Source organism: Pongo pygmaeus, chromosome 16, assembly GCF_028885625.2.
Source record: "Pongo pygmaeus isolate AG05252 chromosome 16, NHGRI_mPonPyg2-v2.0_pri, whole genome shotgun sequence".
Taxonomy (NCBI): Eukaryota; Metazoa; Chordata; class Mammalia; order Primates; family Hominidae; genus Pongo; species Pongo pygmaeus.
The window spans coordinates 13,328,741-13,355,000 of NC_072389.2; positions in this window are offsets into that span (position 1 = coordinate 13,328,741).

A 26,260-nucleotide genomic window follows, 5' to 3' on the forward strand; every position below is an offset into this window, starting at 1 on the left:
TCTTTTTTTTCAAGAAAATCTCACTCAGTCACACAGCATGGAGAGCTGTGGCACAATCTTAGCTTCCATTCCATTCCATTCCATTCCATTCCATTCCATTCCATTCCATTCCATTCCATTCCATTCCATTGTATTCCATTCCATTCCATTCCATTCCATTCCATTCCATTCCGCTGAATTCCATTCCATTCCGTTCCTTTCCATTCCTTTCCACTGAATTCCATTCAACTCCACTTCACTCCACTCCATTCCACTCCAATCCATTCCACTCCAATCCACTCTATTCCACATTAATCTCTATTCCATTCCGTTCAATTCCATTCCATTCCACTCCACTATACTTCAATCCACTCCACTCCACTCCATTGCACTCCATTCCACTCCATTCCATTCCACTCCATTCCACTCCACTCCCCTCCACTCCACTCCACTCCATTCAATTCCACACGACTCAACTCCATTCTTCTCCACTTCACTCCACTCCTTTCCATTCCATTCCTTTCTTTCCATAGGATCTCACTCTGTCACAAAGGCTGGAGTACATTGGCTGAATCTCAGCTCACATTTCTTTTCACCACTCAATTGCATTCCATTCCATCCCATTCCATGCTTTCTATTACACTTCACTCCACTACACTCCACTCCATTCCATTCCACTCGCATTCCATTGGAATCCATTCCAGTCCACTCCACTCCACTTCACTCCGCTCCAGACCACTTCTTTCTATTCCAGTCCATTCCATTTCATTAACTTACATTCCCCTTCTTTCTTTCGACAGGATATCACTGTGTCACCCAGGCTGTAGTGCAGTGGCACAATCTCAGCTCACATTATGTGTCAACTTTCCACTGCATCTCATTCTATTCCATTGCATTCCATTGCATTCCGTTCCATTTCATTCCATTCCTTTCCGTTCAATTCCTTTCCATGACCCTCCTTTCCACTCTGATTCACTCCACTCCATTTAATACCACTCCACTCCATTCCACTCCACTCTACTCCACTCCACTCCAGTCATTTCCACTCCATTCCATTCCCTTCCACTCCATTCCTTTCCATTCAACTCCATTACATTCCACTCCTTTCCATTCCACTCCATTCCATTCCACTCCACTCGAGTCCACTCCACTACACTCCATTCCAATCCATTCCACTCCACTCCATTCCACTCCACTCCATTACCCTCCACTCCACTCCATTAAACTCCACTCCACTCCATTCCACTAGACTCCAATCCACTCCACTCAATTCCACTAGACTCCAATCCACTCCACTCAATTAAATCCACTCCACTCCACTCAACTCCACTCCACTCCACTCCACTCCACTCCATTCCACTCCACTCCACTCCTCGCCATTCCACTCCACTCCACTCCTTTCCACTCAATTCCATTTCATTCCATTCCACTCCACTCCACTCCTTTCCACCCCACTCTACTCCATTCCACCCCACTCTACTCCATTCCACTTCCCTCCGTTGCATTCCACTCCATTCCATTCCACTCCATCCCATTCCATTCCATTCCGTTCCATTCAATTCCATTCCATTCCATTCCATTCCACTCCACTCCACTCCACTTCACTCCATTCCATTCCACTCCACTGCAGTTATTCTATTCCTCTCCATTCCATTCCATTCCATTGCATTCCACTCGACACCACTCCATTTCACTCCACTCCACCCCATTCCACTCCACTCCACTCCATTCCATTGCATTCCATTCCACTCCATTCCTCTCCATTCCATTCTATTCCACTCCATTCCACTCCATTCCATTTCATTCCACTAAATTCCACTCCACTCCACTTCCCTCCACTCCACTCCAATGTATTCCATTCCATTCCATTCTGTTCCTTTCAACCCCAGTCCATTCCATTCCACACCACTCCATTCCACTCCACACCACTCCATTCCACTCCACTCCACTCCACTGCATTCCATTCCATTCCATTCCACTCTATTCCACTCCATTCCTTTCCATTTCACTCCTTTACTTTCCATTCCACTCAATTCCACTTCCCTCCATCTACTCCACTCCACTCCAATCCATTTCATTCCATTCCATTCCGTTTCTTTCAACTCCAATCTATTCCATCCCACACCACTCCATTCCACTCCACTCCACTCCACTACACTGCATTCCATTCCATTCCATTCCGGTTTACTCCATTGCTTTCCATTCCTTTCTTTCGATGGGATATTACTGTGTCTCCCAGGCTGTAGTTCACTGGCGCAATCTCAGCTCACTTCATGTCAACTTTCCATTGCATTGCATTCTATTCCATTGTATTCCATTGCATTCCATTGCATTTCAGTCCGTTCCATTCCATTTCTTTACATTCCATTCCAATCCGTTCACTCCACTCCACTCCCCTGAATTCCATTCCATTCCATTCCAATCAAATCTGTTCCACTCCACTCCACTCCACTCCACAACATTAAATTACATCCGATTCCAGTCCACTACATTCCACTCCACTGCACTCCATTCCACTCCACTCCCTTCCACTCCTCTCCACTCCACTCCAGTCCACTGTACTCCTCTCTATTCCACTCCACTCCACTCCATTCTACTCCCCTACATTTCATTCCATTTCTTTGTTTCCACAGGATCTCATTCTGTCAGAAAGTCTGGAGTGCAGTGGTACAATCTCATCTCACACTCCTTTTCATCATTCTTTTGCTTTTCATTCCAACCCATTCCATTCCATTCTATTTCACTCAACTCCTCTCTACTCCACTCCATTCCATTCCATTCCATCACATTCCATTCTATGCCATTCAATTCCATTCCATTCCACTCAGTTCCACTGGACTCCAGTCCTTTCCACTACATTCCATTACTCCCGATTCCATTCCACTCCATTCCACTCCTCTCCACTTCACTGCACTGCACTCCACTCTACTCCATCCCATTCCATTCCCCTCCATTCCACTGCACTCCACTCCACAACACTCAACTCCGCTTCATTCCATTTCATTTCTTCCCATTCCATTCCATTTCTTCCCATTCCATTCCTCTCCATTCTAATCCACTCCACTTCACTCCACTCCACTCCACTCCACACCTTTCCGTTTCAATTCCACTGCATTCCATTCCTTTCCTTTTTTTCGAGAGTGTCTCTCTCTGTCACCCAGCCTGGAACACAGTGGCAAAATCTCAGCTCACATTCCATTCCGCTCTGTTCCGTTCCATTCCATTCCACTCTGCTCCAATCCGCTCCATTCCATTCCATTCTATTCCATTCCATTCCTCTCCTTTCTTTCGACAGGATATCCCTCTTTCAGACAGGCTGTAGTGCAGTGGCACAATCTCAGCATCCATTTCTCTATTCTGTTCCGTTTCGTTCCATTCCGTTCCAATCTGTTCCTCTCCACTGCACTCCACTCCATTCCTCTCCATGACATTCCATTCCTCTCCATTCCAATGCACTCCACTCCACCCCACTCCACTCCACTCCACTTCATTCCATTACATTCCACTCCATTCCATTCCTCTCCATTCCAGTCCACTCCACCTCACTCGACTGCACTCCACCTCACGCTATTCCATTCTATTCCATTGCTATCCATTCCACTGCATTCCTTTCCATTCCTCTCTTTTCAGAGTATCTCACTCTGTCACCCAGCCTGGGTTGTACTGGCACAATCTTCGCTCACATTTCATTTCACCATTCCATTCCATTCCATTCCATTCCATTCCATTCCATTGCATTCCATTCCATTCGATTCCATTCCACTGCACTCTACTCTTTTCCAATCCATTCCACTCCAATGCACTCCACTCCATTCCAGTCCACTCTACTCCTTTCCATTCCATCCCATTCCTTTCCACTCCACTCCACTAACTCCACTCCACTCCAGTTCACTTCAGTTCACTCCACTCTACTCCATTCCATTAAATTCCTCTGCATTCCATTCCATTCCTTTCTTTTGATAGTTTCTCACTCTGTCACCCATGCTGGAGCGCAGTGGCACAATCTCAGCTCACATTTCATTTCACCATTCCATTCTATTCCATTCCACTGCATTCCACTCCAGTCCATTCTAACCCACTCCACTCCAGTCCATTCCAGTCCACCCAGCTCCTTTCCATTCAATCCAATTCCATTCCACTCCTTTCCAATTCACTCCACTCCACTCCATTCCTCTCCATGACATTCCATTCCTCTCCATTCCTTTGCACTCCACTCCACTTTACTCCACTTCACTCCACTTCATTTCATTACATTCCACTCCATTCCATTCCTCTCCATTCCAGTCCACTCTACTTCACTCGACTGCACTCCAAGTCACGCCATTCCATTCTATTCCATTCCATTCCATTCCACCGCATTCCATTCCTTTCGTTTCTTTTGAGAGTATCTCACTCTGTCTCCCAGCCTGGGTCGCAGTGGCACAATCTTAGCTCACATTTCATTTCACCATTCCATTCCATTCCATTCCATTGCATTCCATTCCATTCGATTCCATTGCACTGCACTCTACTCCATTCCAATCCATTCCACTCCAATGCACTCCACTCCATTCCAGTCCACTCTACCCCTTTCCATTCCATCCCATTGCTTTCCACTCCACTCCACTAACTCCACTCCTCTCAAGTTCACTTCAGTTCACTCCATGCCATTAAATTCCTCTGCATTCCGTTCCATTCCTTTCTTTTGATAGTATCTCACTCTCTCACCCAGGCTGGAGTGCAGTGGCACAATCTCAGCTCACATTTCATTTCACCATTCCATTCCATTCCATTCCACTGCACTCCACTCCAGTCCATTCCAATCCACTCCACTCCAGTCCATTCCAGTTCACTCAGCTCATTTCCATTCCATCCCATTCCATTCCACTCCTTTCCACTCCACTCCACTCCAATGCAGTTCATTCCATTCCAGTCCATTCCATTCTATTCCTTTCTTTTGACAGTATCTCACTCTGTCACCCAGACTGGTGTGCAGTGGCGCAATCCCACCACACATTTCATTTCACATTTCCATTCCATTTATTCCCATTACGTTCCACTGCACTCCACTCCATTCCACTCAATTCCACTCCACTCCATTCCAATCCATTCTATTCCATTCCATTCCTATCCCTTCCGTTCCACGACTTTCCTTCGACAGGATCTCCCTCTGTCACACAGGCTGTTCCACAGTGGCACAATCTCAGCACACATTTCTTCATTCCATTATATTCCAGTCCATTCCATTCCGTTCCATTCCATTCCATTCCATTCCATTCCATTCCATTCCATTCCATTCCATCCCTTTCCATTCCACTCCATTTCATTGTATTCCATTGCACTTCATTCCACTCCACTCAGCTCCACTCCATTGCATTGCACTCCATTCCATTCCACTGCATTCCACTCCACTCCACTTCTTTCCAAACCGCTCCAATCCACTCCATTCCATTGAACTCCACTCCACTCCATTCCACCCCACTCCACCCCAATTCATTCCACTCCACTCCATTCCATTCCATTCTATTCCACTGCCCTTCACTCCATTCCATTTAACTCCATTCCACTTAAATCCATTCCATTCCAGTCCACTTCACTCCACTCCACTCCAGTACACTCCACTCCATTGAATTCCACTGAATTCCATTCCAGTCCTATCCATTCCACTGCACTACATTCCACTCAACTCCATTCCATTCGTTTCCACTCCACTCCACTCCATTCCACTCCACTCCATTCCATTTCACTCCACTCTACTCCACGCCACTACTTTCCACTCCAATCCACTCCATTCCATTCCATCCCATTCCACTCCACACCAATTGACTACACTCCACTCCATTCCATTCAACTCCACTTCCCTCCACTCCGTTCTCCTTCACTCCTTTCCATTCCATTGCATTCCATTCCACTGCACTCCACCCCATTCCACTAAACTCCATTATATTCCACCCCACTCCACTAAACTCCATTACATTCCACCCCACTCCACTCCATTCTGTTCCATTGAATTCCATTCCACTCAACAGCATTACATTCCAACCCACACTATTACACGCCACTCCACTCCATTCCAGTCCATTCCATTCCATTCCACTCCAATCCATTCCATTCCACTCCATTCCATTCCGTTCCACTATACTCCACTGCACTCCAGTCCATTCCACTCCACTCCATTCCATTCCATTCCAATCCAGTACTCTCGACTCCATTCTATTCCACTCCATTAACTCATCTCCATTCCCTTGCAATCCATTCCATTCCATTCAATTCCACTCCATTGCATTCCATTCCACCACACTCCACTGCATTCCATTTCACCCCACTCCACTTCATTCCACTCCGCTATACTCAACTCCACTCCACTCCACTGCACTGTATTCCATTCCACTTCATTGCACTGCATTCCATTCCATTCCACACCATACCATTCCATTCCATTCAATTCCATTCCACTCCATTCCATTCCATTCCTTTTCACGCACTCCATTCCACTCCACTCCACTTCCTTTCACTCCATTCCATTCCACTCCTTTACATTCCACAGCATTGCAGTCCACTCCATTCATCTCCACTCTGTTCCTTTCCTTTCCACTCCCCTTCACTCCATTCCATTCCAATCCATTCCACTTAAATCCGTTCCATTCCACTCCACTCCACTCCATTTTAGCCCACTCCATTCTATTCCACTCCATTCCACTCATCTCCATTCCATTCCACTCCACTCCACTCTACTCTACTCCATTCCACTCAAATCCACTCAATTCCATTCCGTTCTATTCTATACCACTCCACTCCACTCCACTGCACTCCATTCCATTGAACCCCACTCCACGCCACTCCATTCCACTCCAATCCATTCTATTCCATGGCGTTCCATTCCACTTCACTAGAATCCTTTCTATTCCCATCCACTCCATTCCACCCACTCCACTCCATTCAATTCCATTTCTTTCCATTCCACTCCACTCCATCGCACTCCATTCCACTCCATTCCACTAAATTCTGATAAGTTCCACTCCATTCCATTCCACTCCATTCCACTCCAGTCCATTCCATTCCATTCCATACCAGTCCAGTCCACTCCATTCCATTCCACTCCATTCCACTCCTCTCCATTCCTTTCCAATCCATTCCATTACATTGAATTCCACTCCATTCCATTCCGTTCCTCTCCATTCCATTTCACCCCATTCCACTCCATTCCACTCCATTCCACTCTACTCAACTGCACTCCACTCCATTCCACTGCATTCCACTCCACTACCTTTGATTCCATTCCATTCCACTCCACTCCACTCCATTCCTTTCCAATCCTTTCCACTGTATTCCACTCCATTCCGTTCCATTCCATTCCATTCCATTTTACTCCATTCCACTCCACTAGATTCCATTTCAGTCCATTCCATTCCACTCCATTCCACTTCACCTGATTCAACTCCAGTCCATTACTTTCCATTCCATTCCCCTTCACTCCATGCCATTCAATTCCATTTAACTTAACTCCATTCCATGTCACTCCACTCCACTCCATTCCATTCCATTCCATTCCACTGAATTCCATTCCAATCCAGACCAATCCAATCCAATCCATTCCACTCAACTCTATTCCATTCCATTCCACTCCACTCGAATCCAATCCACTCCACTCCATTCCATTTCACTCCACTCCACTGCACTCCACTCCACTCCATTCCACTCCAATCCACTCCGTTCCATTCCATTCCAATCCACTCCATTCCATTCCATTCCTTTCCACTCCACTCCAGTTCACTCCACTCCACTCCATTCCATTCCTTTCCAATCCACTCAACTCCATTCCACTACACTCCATGCAATTCCATTCCATTCCATTCCATTCCATTCCACTCCACTCCATTCAATTTCACCCCACTCCACTACATTCCATTCCACTGCACTCCACTCCACTCCATTCCAATTCTTTCCACTCTACTCCTCTCCAGTCCATTCCAGTGCACTCTACTGCTTTCAATTCCTCTGCATTCCTTCCACTCCTTTCCATTCCACTCCACTTACTCCAATCAACTCTACTCCACTCCAGTCCACTCCACTCCATTCCATTTCATTAAATTCCACTGCATTCCATTCCAATCCTTTCTTTCGAGAGTGTCTCACTCTGTCACCCAGTGTGCAGCAGAGAAGCACAATCTCAGCTCACATTTCATTTCACCATTCCATTCCATTCCATTCCATTGCATTCCACTGAACTCCACTCGACTCCATTCCAATCCATTCCACTCTACTCCACTCCATTCCACTCCACTCCACTCCATTCCATTCCAGTCGTCTCCACTCCTCTCCATTCTATCTCATTCCATTCCACTCCTTTCCACTCCATGGCACTCTACTCCACTCCATTCCATTGCATTCCAGTACAGTCCATTCAATTACTTTCTTTTGAGAGGATCTCACTCTGTCACTCAGGCTGGTGTACAGTGGCACAATCTCAGCTCACATTTCATTTCACATTTCCATTCCATTCCTTTCCATTACATTCCACTGCACTGCACCTCAGTCTACTCAATTCCACTCCACTCCACTAAAATCCATTCCATTTCATTCCATTCCAATCCCTTCCATTCCACCCCTTTCTTTAGACAGGATCTCCCTCTGTCACACAGCATATTCTGCAGTGGCACAATCGAAGCAAACATTTTTCCATTCCATTCCATTCCATTCCATTCCACATCACTCCACTCCACTGCACTCCATTTATTTCCTTTCAACTTCCCACCATTCCATTGCATTTCTCTCCTTTTCTTTCCATTCCATTCCACTCCACTGCATTCCACTCCACGCTATTCCACTCCACTTCATTCTATTCCAACCCATTCCATGTCACTCCTCTAAACTCCACTCCAATCCACTCCAATCAATTTCATTTCACTTCACTCCAATTCACACCACTTCACACCATTACACTCTAGTCCATTCCATTCCACTCCATTCCTTTCCACTCTACTCCATTCCATTCCTTTCCACTCCATTCCATTCCTTTGATCTCCATTCCATTCCATTCCACTCCATTCCTCTTCACTCCATTCCACTCCATTACACTCCATTCCATTCCACTCCATTCCACTTTACTGCTTTCCTTTCCATTCGATTCCACTACTCTCCACTAAATTCCATTCCGTTCCATTACATCCATTACATACACTCCATTCTACTACACTCCACTCCATTCCACTACACTCCATTCTATTCCATTCCATTCAGTTCCATTCCATTCCACGCCAATCCAGTCCATTCCACTCCACTCCATTCCACTCCCCTCCACTCCATTCCATTCCATTCTACTCCATTCCACTACATTCCACTCCACTCCACTCCATTCCATTCGATTCCATTCCAATCCACTCCATTACAGTCCACTCCACTCCATTGCACTCCACTCCTCTCCACTATTCCCCTCTCAAATTCACTCCACTCCACTACATTCCAATCCACTACACTCCAACCTTCTCAAATGCATTCCATTCCATTTCATTCCACTCCACACCATTCTATTCCAATCCTCTCCAATCCATTTAATTCCATTCCACTGCACTCCACTCCAATCCACTCCTCTCCTTTCCACTCCTTTCCATTCCACTCCTTTCCTCTCCACTCCAGTCCATTCCAATGCACTCCACTCCACTCCACTCCAGTCCATTCCACTCTATTCCATTCCATTCCGTTCAGTGCCACTGCATTCTTTCCATTCCATTCCACTCCACTCCAAACCACTCCTCTCCACTCATCTCCATTCTATTTCACTCCTCTATATTCCATTTGATTCTATTCCTATGCACTCCACTGCACTATACTCCATTCCATTCCACTCCTTCCACTCTACTCCATTCCATTACACTTCTCTCCATTGCACTTCACTCCACTCCTTTCCATTCCCCTCCATTCCATTCCACTCCATTCCATTCTTCTCTATTCCAGTCCACTCCACTGCGTTCCACTCCACTCTACTTCACTGCACTCCATTCCATTCCATTCCACTGCTCTCCATTCCACTCCATTTCATTCCAGTCCAACCCACTCCACTCTATTCCAATCCACTCCACTCCTTGCTACACCACTCCACTCCATTCCATTCCAATCCATTGCACTCCACTCCAGTTGGTTTCACTACACTTCATCCCAATCCGTTCCACTCCATTCCAGTCCACTCTACCACATTCCTTTCAATTCCATTCCTTTCCACTGCTTGCCACTCCACTCCTCTCCATTACACTCCACTCCACTCCCTTCTATGCCCTTCCATTCCATTAAAATCCGTTACATTCCATTCCTCTCCATTCCAGTCCATTCCACTCCACCCCATTCCATTGCATTCCATTCCACTGTCCATTCCACTCCACTCCACTTCATTCCATTTCACTCCATTCCTTTCCACTTTATTCCATTCCAATTCACTCCACTCCACTCCATTCCATTCCATTCCATTTCACACCACTCCAGTCGACTCCTTTCCACTCAAGTTCATTCCATTCCATTCCATTCCATTCCACTGCACTCCACACAAATTTATTCCATTCCACTCCAATCCATTCCACTCCACTCCATTCCACTGCACTCCATTCCACTACACTCCATTCCATTCCATTCCTTGCCACTCCAGTCCACTCCATTCTCTCCATTCAGTTCTGCTTCTTTCCATTCAACTCCGTTACACCCCACTCCAATCCATTCCACTCCACTCCATTCCATTCCTCTCTAATCGACTTCACTCAACTCCACTGCACTCCATTCCATCCCACTGCTCTCCACTCCCCTCAATTCCACTCCACTCCTCTCCATTCCACTCTAGTCCACTCCTTACCACTCCTCTCCCCCCATTCCATTCCATTCCATTAAATTCCACTCCATTCCATTCCACTCCATTCCATTCCATTCCACTCCATTCCAGGTCAATAACCTCCACTCCACTCCACTACACTCCATTCTATTCCATTGAACTCCACAACATTCCATTCCATTCCAATCCATTCCATGCCACTTCATTCCACTCCACTCCATTCCACTCCCCTCAATTCCACTCCACTACATTCCATTACATTCCATCACATTCAACTCCACTTACCTCCACTCCATTTCATTTCACTTAGCTCCATTCCACTTCACTACATTCCACTCCACTCTATTTCTTTCCATTTCATTCCATTCCGATCCACTCCACTCCATTCCACTCCACATCAATCCATTCTATTCCACTACCCTCCATTCCTTTCCATTCCATCTCACTCCATTCCATTCCATTCCATTCCATTCCATTCTATTCCATTCCATTCCATTCCACTCCATTCCATTCTATTCCATTCCATTCCATTCCACTCCATTCCTCTCCACTCCATTCCATTCCTTTCCATTAAATTCCATTCTTTTCTATTCCATTCTACTGAACGCTGCTACACCCCAATGCACTCCACTCCACTCCATTCCAGTCCATTCCACTCCACTCCATTCAATTACATTTCACCCCACTCCACTCCATTCCGCTCCATGGCACTCCATTACACTCCACTGCACTCCATTCTATTCCATTCCTTTTCATTCTATTCCACTCCATTCCATTCCATTCCACTCCATTCCAGTCCAATCTACTCCATTCCACTCACCTCCACTCCACTCGACTTCACTCCATTACACTCCACTCCACTCCATTCCATTGCCTTCCACTCCATTCCATTCAAATCCATGCTACTCCACTCCACTACACTCCAATCTATTCCACTCCATTCAACTGCACTACATTCCACTCCACTCCCTTCCTTTCCATTCCATTCCACTCCACTCCATTCCATTCAATTCCATTCCATTCCATTCCATTCTACTCCATAATATTCCATTCCACTCCATAATATTCCATTCCATATAACTCCAATCCATTCCACTCTGTTCCACTCCATTACACTCCACTTCATTCCATTCCATCCGATTCCATTCCACTCCGCCCCACTCCACTCCATTCCACTCACCTCCACTCCTCTCCAGTCCAATCCATTCCATTCCATTTCACTCCACTCCACTCCATTGCATTGCATTCCACTCCATTCCACTCCATTCCATTCCATTCCATTCCTTTCCATTCCATTCCCTTCCATTCCATTCCTTTCCATTCCATTCCCTTCCATTCTACTCCATGACCTTTTACTCTATTCCATTCCACTCTATCCCAGTCTATTCCACTGCATTCCATTCCACTGCAGTCCACTTCACTCGACTCCAATGCATTCCACTCCACTCCACTCCATTGCCCTGCACTTCACGCCCTTGAACCCCACTCCACTTCATTCCACTCCACTCAACTAAATTCAACTCCACTACACTTCATTACACTCCACTCCAATACACTCCATTCCATTCCATTCCTCTCCATTCTGTTCCATTCCCGTCCATTCCATTCCATTGCATTCCAGTCCACTCCATTCCAAACCACTCCACTTCCCTCCATTCCACTCCACTCCACTCCACTCCATTACACCCCATCCCATTTTATTCCATTCCTTACCACTGCAATCCTCTTCACCGCACAACACTTCACTGCATTCCACTCCATTCCATCGGATTCCATTCCTCTCCATTCCACTCCACTACACTTCACCCCACTCCACTCCACTACATTCTTTTCCGTTTCTTTCCTCTGCATTAATTTCCATTCCTCTCTTTCGGGAGCATCTCAAGCTGTCACCCAGCCTGGAGTGCAGTGACACTGTCTCAGCTGCCTTTCCGTACCATTCCATTCTGTGCCTTTCCTTTCCTATCCACTGCAATTGAATACATTCGAATACATTCGATTTCGGTCCACTGCATTACACTCCATTCCACTCCTCTCTGCTACACTACAGTGTACTTCACTCCATTCCTCTCCATGCCATTCCATTTCACGCTATTCCACTGCACCTCACTCCACTCCACTCCAATTCATTCCATTCCACTATGTCCTGTTCGATTCCTCTCCATTCCATTCCATTCCACCTCATTCCTGTCCACTCCTCTCCAGTCCACTCCATTCCACTCCATTCCATTCCACTGCATTCCGTTCCAAACTCTTCTTTCGAGAGTATCTCACTGTGTCACCCAGCTTGGTGTGCAGTGTCACAATCTCAGCTTCCATTCCATTCCATTCCATTGCATTCCTTTCTACTCCATTCCACTCCGTTCCAATCCACTCCAATCCATTCCACGCCAGTCCACTCCATTCCATTCCGCTCCACTGATCTCAAATCCTTTCCATTCCACAACATTCCACTTCATTCCATTCCATTAAATTCCATTACTTTCAACTCCACTCTACTCCACTCCAATCCACTCCAATCCATTCCATTTCACTCCAGTACCCTCCACTCCATTCCACTCCACTCCACTCCACTGCAGTCCACTCTATTCCACTCCCTTCCATTCCATTCCATTCCACTCCACTCCACTCCACTCCACTCCACTTTACTCCATTCGACTCCACTCCATTCCACTCTACTCCATTCCATTCCTTTCCATGCCACTGCACTCCACTCCATTCCATTCCACTCCATTCCACCCCTTTCCATTCCATTCTATTACATTCCACTCTACTCCATTCAACCCCATTCCATTCCATTCCACTGAAGTCCAGTTGAATACACTGCACTCCACTACATTCCATTCCATGGAAATACAAAACATTCCATTCCATTCCACCCCATTCCATGCCACTCCTTTACACTACACTGCATTCCACTCCACTCAATTCCACTCCACTCCACTCCATTACATTTCATGCCACTCAACCTAACTCAACTCCACTCCATTCCATTTCACTTCACTCCACTGCACTGCATTCCACTCCACTCCATTTTTTTCCATTCCATTCCATTCCATTCCACTCCGCTCCATTCCACTCCACCTCTCTCCATTCTATTCCACTTCTCTCCTTTCCATTCCGTTCCATCCCTCTCCATTCCATTCCATTCCTCTCCATTCCATTCCATTCCATTCCACTCCATTCCATTCCACTCCATTGCAGTCCATTCCTCTGCATTCCACTCCGCTCCACTCCACTTCATTCCAATCCAGTCCATTCCATTTCATTCCACCCCATTCCACTCCACTCCACTCCTCTCCACTCCATTCCATTCCGATCCGTTCAATTCCGTTCCATTCCATTGCACTCCTATCCTCTCCACTCCACTCCACTCCACTACACTCCATTCCTCTCGGCTCTATTCTTTTCAATTCCATTTCACTCCACTCATCTCCATTCCACTCAACGCCACTCCATTCCACTCCACTGCTCTCAACTCCATTTCATTAACCTCCACTCCACTCCACTCCATTCCATTCCAGTCCTCTCCATTCCTCTCCATTGCATTCCATTGCATTCCATTCCACTGCACTCCATTCCACTCCATTCCACTCCATTCCATTCCATTCCATTCCATTATATTGCATTCAATTCCATTCCATTCCATTCTACTCCACAGCCTTCCACTCTGTTCCATTCTACTGCATTCCATTCCATTCCACTAGATTCCAATCCACTCCACTCCATTCCACTAACCTCCACTAAACTCCACTCCATTCCATTCCATTCCATTACACTCCACTCCACTCCATTCCATTCCATTCCATTCTATTCCATTCTATTCAACTCCACTCTACTCCACTCCCCTCCAATCCACTCCATTCCACTCCACTCCATTCCACTCCACTCCACTCCCTTCCATTCCTTTCCACTCCAGTCCACTCCAATCCATTCCATTCAATTCCATTCCACTCCATTAAATTCCATTCCTTACAACTCCATTCCATTCCACTCCACTCCACTTCACTTCATTCCTTTATGTCTGATTCCATTCCATTCCATTGCACTGCACTCCATTCCACTCCACTCCACTCCACTCCATTACATTCTATTCCATTTCTCTCCACTGCACTCTATTTCATTCCATTCAACTCCATTCCATTCCACTCCATTCCATTCTATTCCATTCCATTCCATTCTACTCCATGGCTTTCCACTCTATTCCATTCCACGCCATTGCAGTCCATTCCACTGCATTACATTCCCCTCCAGTCCACTACACTCGACTCCAATCCATTCCACTACACTCTACTCCACTCAATTCCCCTGCACTCTGCTCCATTAAACTCCACTCCACTCAACTGAATTCCACTTCACTACACTCCATTACACTCCACTCCAATCCACTCCAATCCATTCCACCCCATTTCATCCTATTCCTTTCCATTCCACTCCACTACACTCCATTCCACTTCACTCCACTCCACTCCATTCCACTCCATTCCATTCCATTCCCCTCCATTCCATTCCATTCCACTCCTGTCCACTCCATTCCAACCCAATACACTTCCCTCCACTACAAGACACTCCACTCCATTCCACTCCATTCCATTCCATTATATTTCATTTCTTTCTTTCCATAGGATCTCATTCTTTTACAAAGGCTGGAGTATATTGGCTCAATCTCAGCTCAGATTTCTTTTCACCATTCCATTGCACTACATTCCATCCCATTCCTTGCCATTCTGTTTCACTCTACTCCACTCCCCTCCACTCCATTCCATTCCACTCCATCGCATTCCACTCGAATCAATTCTACCCCACTCCACTCCACTTCACTCCACTCCACTTCACTCCATTCCATTGCAATCCATTCCGTTTCACTCACTTGCATTGCACTACTTTCTTTTGAGAAGATACCACTTTGCAGTGGCACAGTCTCAGCTCTCATTACATGTCAACCTTCCATTACATTGTATTCTATTCCATTGCATTCCATTCGATTCCATTCCTTTCCATTATATTACTTTCCATGCCACACTGTTCCACTCCTCTCCACTCCACTCCATTCCTCTCCACTCCACTCCACTCTACTCAATTCCACTCCATTCCATTCCATTCCATTCCACTCCGTTCCATTCCATTCCACTCCGTTCCATTCCATTCCACTCCCCTATACTCTGCTCTGATCCATTCCACTATACTCTGCTCTGATCCATTCCACTCCACTCCATTCCGCTGCACTACACTCCAATTAACTCCTCTCCACTAGATTCCACTCCACTCCACTCCGCTCAAGTAAATTCCACTGCACTACACCACTATACTCCACACCACTCCACTCCATTCCAATCTTTTCCGCTCCAGTACATTCCATTCCATTCCTTTTCACTCCATTCCATTACATTCCATTCCACTCCATTCCACACCACTACATTTCTATCCACTCCCTTCCATTCCATTGCACTCCACTCGAATCCATTCCACCCCACTCCAGTTCATCCAACTCCACTCCGTTCCATTCAATTCCATTCCACTGCATTCCATTCTATTTCACTCTATTCCATTACCCTACACTCCATTCCACTCTATTCCATTCCATTCCATTCCTTTCCATTCCACTCTACTCCACTCCACTCCACTCCACTCCGTCCCATTCCACTCCACTCCACTCCACTCCAGTCAATGCTACTGTACTCCATTCCATTCAATTCCATTCCATTCTACTCCACACCACTGCATTCCACTCCACTCCACTCTGTTCTCCTCCACTCCACTCCATTCCTTTCCATTATATTCCAGTCAACTCCATTCCAATCCACTCCACTCCATTCCACTCCACTCCACACCATTCCATTCCATTCCATTTCACTCCGTTCCTGTACACTCTACTTCCCTCCACTCCACTCCACTCCAATCCATTCCTTTCGATTCTTTTCTGTTCCTTTCAACTCCAATCCATTCCATTCCACACCACTCCATTCCACTCCACTCCATTCCGTTCCATTCCAATTTTCTCCATAGCATTCCATTCCTTTCTTTCCAAAGGATATCACTGTGTCACCCAGGCTGTAGTGTAGTGGCGATATCTCAGCTGAGATTACTTGTCAAATTTCCATTGCATTGCATTATATTCCATTGCATTCCATTGCATTGAATTGCATTCCATTCCACTCCGTTCCATTCCATTCCATTCCATTTCAATCCATTCCACTCCACTCCACTGCACTACATTCCATTACATCCGATTCCACTCCACTACATTCCACTCCACTCCACTCCGTTGCACTCCACCATATTCCACTCCCCTCCACTCTATTCCACTCAACTCCAGGCCAATCTACTCCTCTCCATTCTGCTGCACTCCACTCCATTCCATTCCACTTCATTTCATTCCATTCCTTTCTTTCCACAGGATCTCACTCTGTCAGAAAGAGTAGGGTGAAGTATTACAATCTAAGTTCACATTACTTTTCACCATTCCATTGAATTTCATTCCATCCCATTCCATTTCATTCTATTTCACTCAACTCCACTCCACTCCATTCCATTCCAATCCATTCCTTTCCACTCCATTCCACTCCACTCCAATGCATTCCACTCCTTTCCACTCCACTCCACTACATTCCACTTCTTTCCATTCCATACCACTCCATTCCGGTCCATTCAATTCCACTGCAATTCATTCCACTCCGTTGCATTCCATTCCATGGCATTCCATACCACTGCATTCAATTCCACTCCATTCCACTCCACTCCATTGCACCCCACTCCTCTGCGTTCCACGTCACTCCAGTCCACTCAACACCACGCCACTCCTTTCCACTCCACTCCACTCCACTCCACTCCATTTCACTCCATTCCAATCCATTCCATTTTACTCATTTCCACTCCATTCCATTCCATTTCATTCCACTCCATGCCACTCAATTCCACTCCATTCCACTCAACTGTATTAAATTCCAATCCATTCCATTCCATTCCATTCCACGCCATTCCTTTCCATTCTCTCCACTCCACTGCATTCCGCTGTTCTCCAATCCAATCCTCTTCACTCGACTTCACTCCACTCCGTTCCATTCCATTCCATTCCATCCCATTCCATCCATTCCACTCCATTGCATTCCACTCCATTACATTCAACTCCATTCCACTCACGTCCATTCCACTCCATTATACTCCATTCCATTCCACACCATTCCCCTAATTCCATTCCACTCCATTCCACTCCTCTTCATTCCGTTAAATCCACTCCACTCCATCCATTACATTCCACTCCCCTCCATTCCACTCTATTCCCCTTCATTCCACTCCATTCCATTCTGCTCCATTCCACTCCATTGCACTCCATTCCAGTCCGTTCCATTCCGTTCCACTCCATTTCACTCCATTCCACTACATTGCACTCCACTCCACTCCATTACACTCCATTCCCCTTCATTCCACTCCATTCCACTCCACTCCATTCCCTCCAATCCATTCAACTCCGTTCCAATCCACTCCATTCCATTCCCCTCTACTACACTCCATTCCATTCCATTCTACTCCACTCCACTCCACTCCATTCCACTCCACCCCACTCGATTCCACTCCATTCCACTGCATTCCATTCCAGTCCATTAAATTCCAGTCCACTCCGTAACAGTCTATTCCACTCCACTCCACTCCACTGCATTCCATTCCACTCCATTCCACTCCTGTCCATTCCATTCCCCTCCATACCTTTCCTTTCCACTCCACTTCAATCCATTCCATTCCATTCCACTCCACTCCGTTGCATTCAACTCCACTCCATTCTATTCCACTCCACCTCACTCCACTTGTCCCAAGTCCACTCCATTCCATTCCACTCTACTACATTCCATTCCATTCCACTGCATTCCAATCTAGTCCACTCCATTCCACTCATCTCCATTCCATTATATTCCATTCCATTCCATTGAAGTCCACTCCACTCCATTCCATTCTATTCCATTCCATTCTGCTGCATTCCATTCCACTCCATTGCAGTCCACTCCACTACATCCACTGCACTCCATTCCAGTCCCTGCACTCCATTTCACTCCACTTCACGGCTTTCACTCCACTCAACTTCTTTTTATTACCTTCCATTCCATTGCACTCCATTCCATTCCATTCCACTCCATTCCTTTCCATTCCACACTACTCCTTTCCACTCCACTCCATTCCACTCCACTCCATTGCATTCCAGTCCATTCCATTTAAGTTCATTCCACTCCTGTCCATTCCTTTTCACTCCAGTCCCCTCCATTCCATTCCATTCCATTCCACTCCTCTCTATTCCACTCCAATCCACTCCCTTCCACTCCACTCCACTGCCTTGCATTGCATTCCTTTCCACTCCATAACATTCTGTTCCACTCCACTCCACTCCACTACATTCCATTCCACTCAGTTCCACTGCTGTCCACGCCATTCCCCCCATATCTCTCCATTCTACTTCACTCCATCCTATTCCATTCCGTTCCAATCCATTCTACTCCGCTCCAATCTACTCCACTCCACTCCATTCCATTCCACACTACTTAATTCCATTCCATTCCACTCCATTCCGCTCCATTCCACTCCAGTCCACTCCGTTCCACTCCTCTCCATTCCATTGTATTCCATTCCATTCCATTCCACCCCACTCCACACCATTCCATTCCATTCAATTCCATTCCTCTCCATTCCATTCCACTCCATTTCAGTCCACTCCACACCACTCCATTCAATTCCATTCTATTTCTTTCCACTCCACTCCACTCCACTCCATTGCATTCCGCTCCACTCCACCCTACTCCACTCTATTCCACTGCAATCCACTCCACTCCACTCCATTCCACTCCAGTCCATTCCTTTATACTCCATTCTGTTCCAATCCCTTCCATGCAATTCCTCTAAACCCCACTGGACTCCAATACACACGATTTCATTTCACTTCATTCCAATTTGGTCTACTCCACTCCATTCCACTCCACTCTATTCCTTTCCAATGCTCTCCATTCCATTCCATTCCACTCCATTCCATTCCATTGAGTTCCATTCCACTCCATTCCATTCCATTGCACTCCATTCATTCTATTCCACTGCATTCCATTCCCTTACACTCCACACCACTACATTTCATTCCACTCATCCCTACTCCATTGCTCTCCACTCCACTGCACACCTATCCAGTCCACTCAATACCATTCTGTTCCATTTCATTCGACTTCCATCCATTCCATTTCATTCCATTCCAATCCATTCCATTCCACTCCATTCCATTCCATTCCATTCTTTTTCATGCCACTCCATTTCACTCCATTCCACTCCATTGGAGTCCACTCCTTTCCTTTCCACTCCATTCCATTCTATTCCACTCAACTCCACTCCACTCAACTACAATCTATTCCATTCCTCTCCACTCAACTCCATTCCATTGCATTGCATTCCATTCCTTTCCATTTCTAACTATTCCTCTCCAATCCACTCCATTCTACTCCACTGAACTACATTCTATTCCATTCGTTTCCATTCCACTCTACTCCATTCCACTGCACTGGATTCCACTTCATTCCTTTCCATTCTATTCCTTTCCACTCCACTCTAAACTATTCCAGTACAATCCATTCCTTTCTGTTTCACGCCACTACACTCCACTGCACTCCATTCCACTCCACTCCCTTAAAAGCCATTCCATTCCATTCCATTCCACTACACTCCATTCCCTTCCACTCCACTCCATTCTACCCGAATCCACTCCATTCCATTCCATTCCATTCCCCTCTGTTCCATTCCATTCCACTGAATTCCAATCCACTCCACTCCATTGCATTCCACTCCACTCAACTCGACACCACTGCACTCCACTCATATCAATTCCTTTCCATTCCACTCCATTCCTTTCCATTCCATTCCACTCCATTCCACTCCAATCCAATCCCCTCCTTTCCACTCCACTCCACTCCATTCCACTCCAGTCCACTGCATTCCATGCCGTTCCTTTCCATTCCTCTCCTTTCCATTCCATTTCATTCCACTCCATTCCATTCTACTCCACTGCACTCCATTCCACTCAGGTCCGCTCCATTTCACTCCACTCCACTGCCCTCAATTCCATTCCACTCCACAACATTCCACTTCATTCTATTCCATTATATTCCATTTCATTCCACTCCATTCTACTCCATTCCATTCCATTGAAATCCATTCCACTAAACTGCACTCCACTCCACTCCATTCCATTGCACTCCATTCCATTCCAGTCCATTCCATTCCACTGCACTCCACTCCTTTCCATCCCATTCCATTCCAATCCACTCCACTCCACTCCCTTCCACTGCACTCTATTCCATCCATTACATTACATTCCACTCTACTCCACTTCAGTCCTTTCCACTCCAATCCATTCCACTCCTGTCCATTCCATTCCACTGCATTCCATTCCATTCCATACCACTCCCCTCCACTCCCTTCCACTCCACTCCAGTCCACCCCATTCCTCTCCATTCCACTCCATTCAATTCTGCTTCATTCCATTCAACTCCATTCAAAACCACTCCACTCCATTCCACTCCACTCCATTCCATTCCGTTTCATTCCTCTCCTTTCAACTCCACTCAAGTCCTCTCCACTCCATTCCATTCCACTCCTCTCTACTCCCCTCCATTCCATTCCACACTACTCCATTCCATTCCATTCCACTCCATTAAACTCCAGTCTACTCCAGTCCACTCCATTCCACTCCACTCCACCCCTTTCCATTCCATTGCATTGCATTCCATTCAATTACATTCCACTCCATTCCACCACATTCCGTACCATTCCACTCCATAACTGTCTAATCGCCTCCACTCCACTACACACCACTCCATTCCTTTCCATTCAACTCTACAATATTCCATTCTATTCCACTGCATTCCACTGCACTCAATTACACTCCACTACATTACATTACATTCCATGCCACTCAATTCCACTCAACTCCACTCCATTCCATTTCACTTCACTCCACTACACTCCACTCCATTCCACTCCACTCCATTTCTTTCCTTTCCATTCCATTCCACTCCACTCCACTCCATTCCACTCCACTTCAATCCATTCTATTCCACTACTCTCCATTCCATTCCATTCCATCACACTGAATTCCATTCAATTCCATTCCACTTCATTACAGTCCACTCCTCTACATTCCTCTCCACTCCACTCCATTCCATTCCTCTCCAATCCATTCCATTTCATTCCATTAAATTCCATTACCTTCCATTCCATTCCACTGCACGCCCCTCCACTCCGCTCCATTCAATTCGACTCCACTCAACTCCACTCCACTACACTCCATTCCTTTCCATTCCATTTCACTCCACACCACTCTATTCCGCTCCATACCACTCCATTCCACTCCACTGCACTCCATTCCATTCCATTTCATTCCATTCCATTCCACTCCATTCCATTCCACTCCATTTGAGTCCACTCAACTCCATTCCACTCACCTCTATTCAACTATGCTCCATTCCATTCCATTCTATTACACTCCACTCCACTCCATTGCATTCACTTTCACTACATTCCATTCCATTCCATGCCACTCCACTCCACTCCCCTACACTCCATTCCATTCCACTCCATTCCATTCCACTCCACTCCCTTCCATTTCATTCCACTTCACTGCACTTCAATCCATTCCATTCTGTTCCATGCCATTCCATTCCATTCCATTCCATTCCATTCCATTCCATTCCGCTGCACTCCAGTCCATTTCATTCCATTCCATTCCACTCTATAAAATTCCATTCCTTTTAACAACATTCAATTCCACTCCATTCCACTCACCTCCACTCCACTCCATTCCATTCCGTTCCATCCCATCACACTCCACTCCACTCCATTCCACTCACCTCCACTCCACTCCATTCCATTCCATTCCATCCCATCACACTCCACTCCACTCCATTGTATTCCATTCCATTCTGTTCCATTCCATTCCACTCCACTCCGCTTCCCTCCAATCCACTCCATTCCACTCCACTCCATTCCACTGCACTCTCTTCCATTGCATTGCACTCCACTCCACTCCATTGCATTCCATTCAATTCCATTCCACTCCATTGAAATCCATTCCTTTCAACTCCATTCCATTCCACTCCATTCCACTCCAATCCACTGCACTTCTCTCCTTTATGTCCTATTCCATTTTACTCCATTCCACTCCACCCCTTTCCACACAAATCCACTCCACTCCACTCCATTCCATTCCATTCCATGCCTCTCCACTGCACTCTATTCCATTCCATTCCACTCCATTCCACTCCACTCCATTCTATTCCATTCCATTCCTTTCTATTCCACTGTATTCTACTCTATTCCATTCCAGTCCTTTCCACTCCATTCTTTTCCAGTCCATTCCACTCCACTCTACTCCAATCCATTCCACTACACTCGATTCCACTCAATTCCCCTGCACTCCGCTCCATTAATCTCCACTTCACTCAACTAATTTCCACTCCACTACACTCCATTACACTCCACTCCAATCCATTCCACTCCATTTCACCCTATTCCATTCCATTGCACTGCACTACACTCCTTTCCACTTCAATCCACTCCATTCCATTCCACTCCATTCCCCTCCATTCCATTGCTTTCCACTCCCGTCCGCTCCATTCCAACCAACTCCACTTCCCTCCACTCCAATACTCTCCACTCCATTCCACTCTATTCCATTCCGTTATATTCCATTTCTTTCTTTCCATAGGATCTCATTGTGTTACAAATTCTGGAGTACAGTGGATCAATCTCAGGTCAGATTTCTTTTCACCATTCCATTGCATTCCATTCCATCCCATTCCATGCTGTTCTCTTTTACTCCACTCCACTGCATTTCACTCCATTCCATCGCATTCCATTCGAATCCATTGCACCCCACTCCACTTCACTTCACTCTGCTCCACTCCACTCCATTCCATTGCAATCCATTCCGTTTCACTCACTTGCATTCCACTGCTTTCTTTGGAGAAGATATCACTGTGTCCCCCAGGCTGTAGTGCAGTGCACAATCTCAGCTCACATTACATGTCAACTTTCCATTGCATTGCATTCTATTCCATTGCATTCCAATGCATTCCGTTCCGTTCCATTCCATTCCTTTCCATTATATTCCCTTCCATGCCACACCATTCCATTCCTCTCCACTCCACTATATTCCACTCCATTCCGTTCCACTCCATTCCACTCCACTCCGTTCCATTACAATCCACTCCACTCCACTCAATCCATTCCACTCCACAACACTCCATTCCACTCCATTCCTCTACATTTCAATCCTTTCCATTCCACTCCTTTCCACTCCACTGTACTCCATTCTAGTCCATTCCATTCCATTCCATTCCATTGCATTCCATTCCCTTGTACTCCATTCCACTACATTCCACAACATTCCACTCCACTCCACTCCATTCCCCTCCATTCCACTCTATTCCACCCCACTCCATTACATTCCATTCTATTCAACTCCATTCCACTCCGCTCCATTCCATTCCACTCTTCTACAATACGTTCCATACCATTTCATTCCACTCCACTCCACTCCACTCGATTCCACCCCACTCCACTGCATTCCATTCCAGTCCATTAAAATCCATTCCACTCCATAATTTTCTATTCCACTACACTCCACTACACTGCATTCCATTCCACTCCATTCCACACCTCTCCATTACATTCCCCTCCATAACATTCCTTTCTACTCCAATCCAATCCATTCCATTCCATTCCACTCCAATCCTTTGCATTCCACTCCAGTCCATTCTATTCCACTCCACCTCACTCCACTCCACTCAAATCCACCCCATTGCATTCCACTCTACTCCATTCTATTATTTTCCACTCCATTACACTCCAGTCCACTCCATTCCACTCCTCTCCATTCCATTATATTCCATTGCATTCCGTTTCACTCCATTCCACTCCTCTCCATTCCATTCTATTCCATTGCATTCCATTTCAGGCCACTCCACTCAATTCCCATCCCCTCCATTCCACTCCATTCTAGTCCACACCATTGCAGTCCACTCCACTCCACTCCACTCCATTCCTGTGCCACTCCACTCCATTTCACTCCACTCCATGGCATTTGGCTCCACTCCATTCTTTTTCATTCCATTCCATTCCATTCTATTCCATTACCCTGCATTCCTTTCCATTACACACTACTCCTTTCCACTCCACTCCATTCCACCCACTCCATTCCATTCCATTCCATTCAACTCCTTTCCTCTTCACTTCACCCTATTCCGTTCCACTCCACTCCACTGCATTCCAATCCATTCCATTTCACTCCATAACATTCTATTCCACTCCACACCATTCCATTCCACTCCATTCCATGGCTTTCCATTCCATTCCCCTCCATACCATTCCATTCCGCTCCACTCCATTCCTTTCCCTTCCACTCCACTCCACCGCTTTCCATTCCACTGCACTCTACTCCATTCCACTCCACTCCACTCTACTCTACCACACTCCATTGCATTCCACTCTACACCATTCCATTCCATTCACTCCATTCTACTCTATTCCACTCCATTCCACTTCTCTCCATTCCATTATATTCTATTCCATTGCACTCCACTCCATTCCATTCCATTCAATGCAATTCCATTCCATTCCATGCCATTCCATTCCACTCCATTCCATTCCACTCCATTGCAGTCCACTCCACTCCACACCACTCCACTCCAATCCACTCCATTCCATTCCATTTCATTGCACTCCACTACTCTCCATTGAATTCCACTCCACTCCACTCCACACCACTCTATTCCACTGCAATCCATTCCACTCCAATCCATTTCATTTCAATTCATTCTAAATCACTCTTCTCCACTCCATTCCACTCAATTCCATTCCATTGCACTCTATTCATTTCCACTGCACTCCATTCCATTCCATTCCACTGCACTCCCTTACATTCCATTCCACTCAACTCTATTCCACTGCTCTCCATTCTATAACTCTCCACTGCACTCCATTCCATTCCGTTCCACTCCACTCAACCCCATTCCATTCCACTCCACTCCACTGCATTCCATTCCATTCCATTTCACTCCTTATCATTCTATTTAACTCCACTCCACTCCATTCTATTCCACTCAGTCCCTCTCCTCTCCATTCCATTCCCCTCCATACGCTTCCATTCCACTCCACTCCATTCCATTCCATTCCACTCCACTCCACTCTATTCCATTCCACTCCACTCCACTCTATTCCATTCAACTCCAACCCACTCCATTCCACTCCACTCCACTTTACTCCAATCCACTCCATGCCATTCCACTCTACTCAATTCCATTCAATTCCGCTCCATTCCACTCCAGTCCACTCCATTCAACTCCTCTCCATTCCATTATATTCCATTCCATTCCATTCCACTCTACTCAATTCCATTCCATTCCTTTCGACTCCATTCCTCTCCAGTCCACTCCATTCAACTCCTCTCCATTCCATTCCATTCCATTC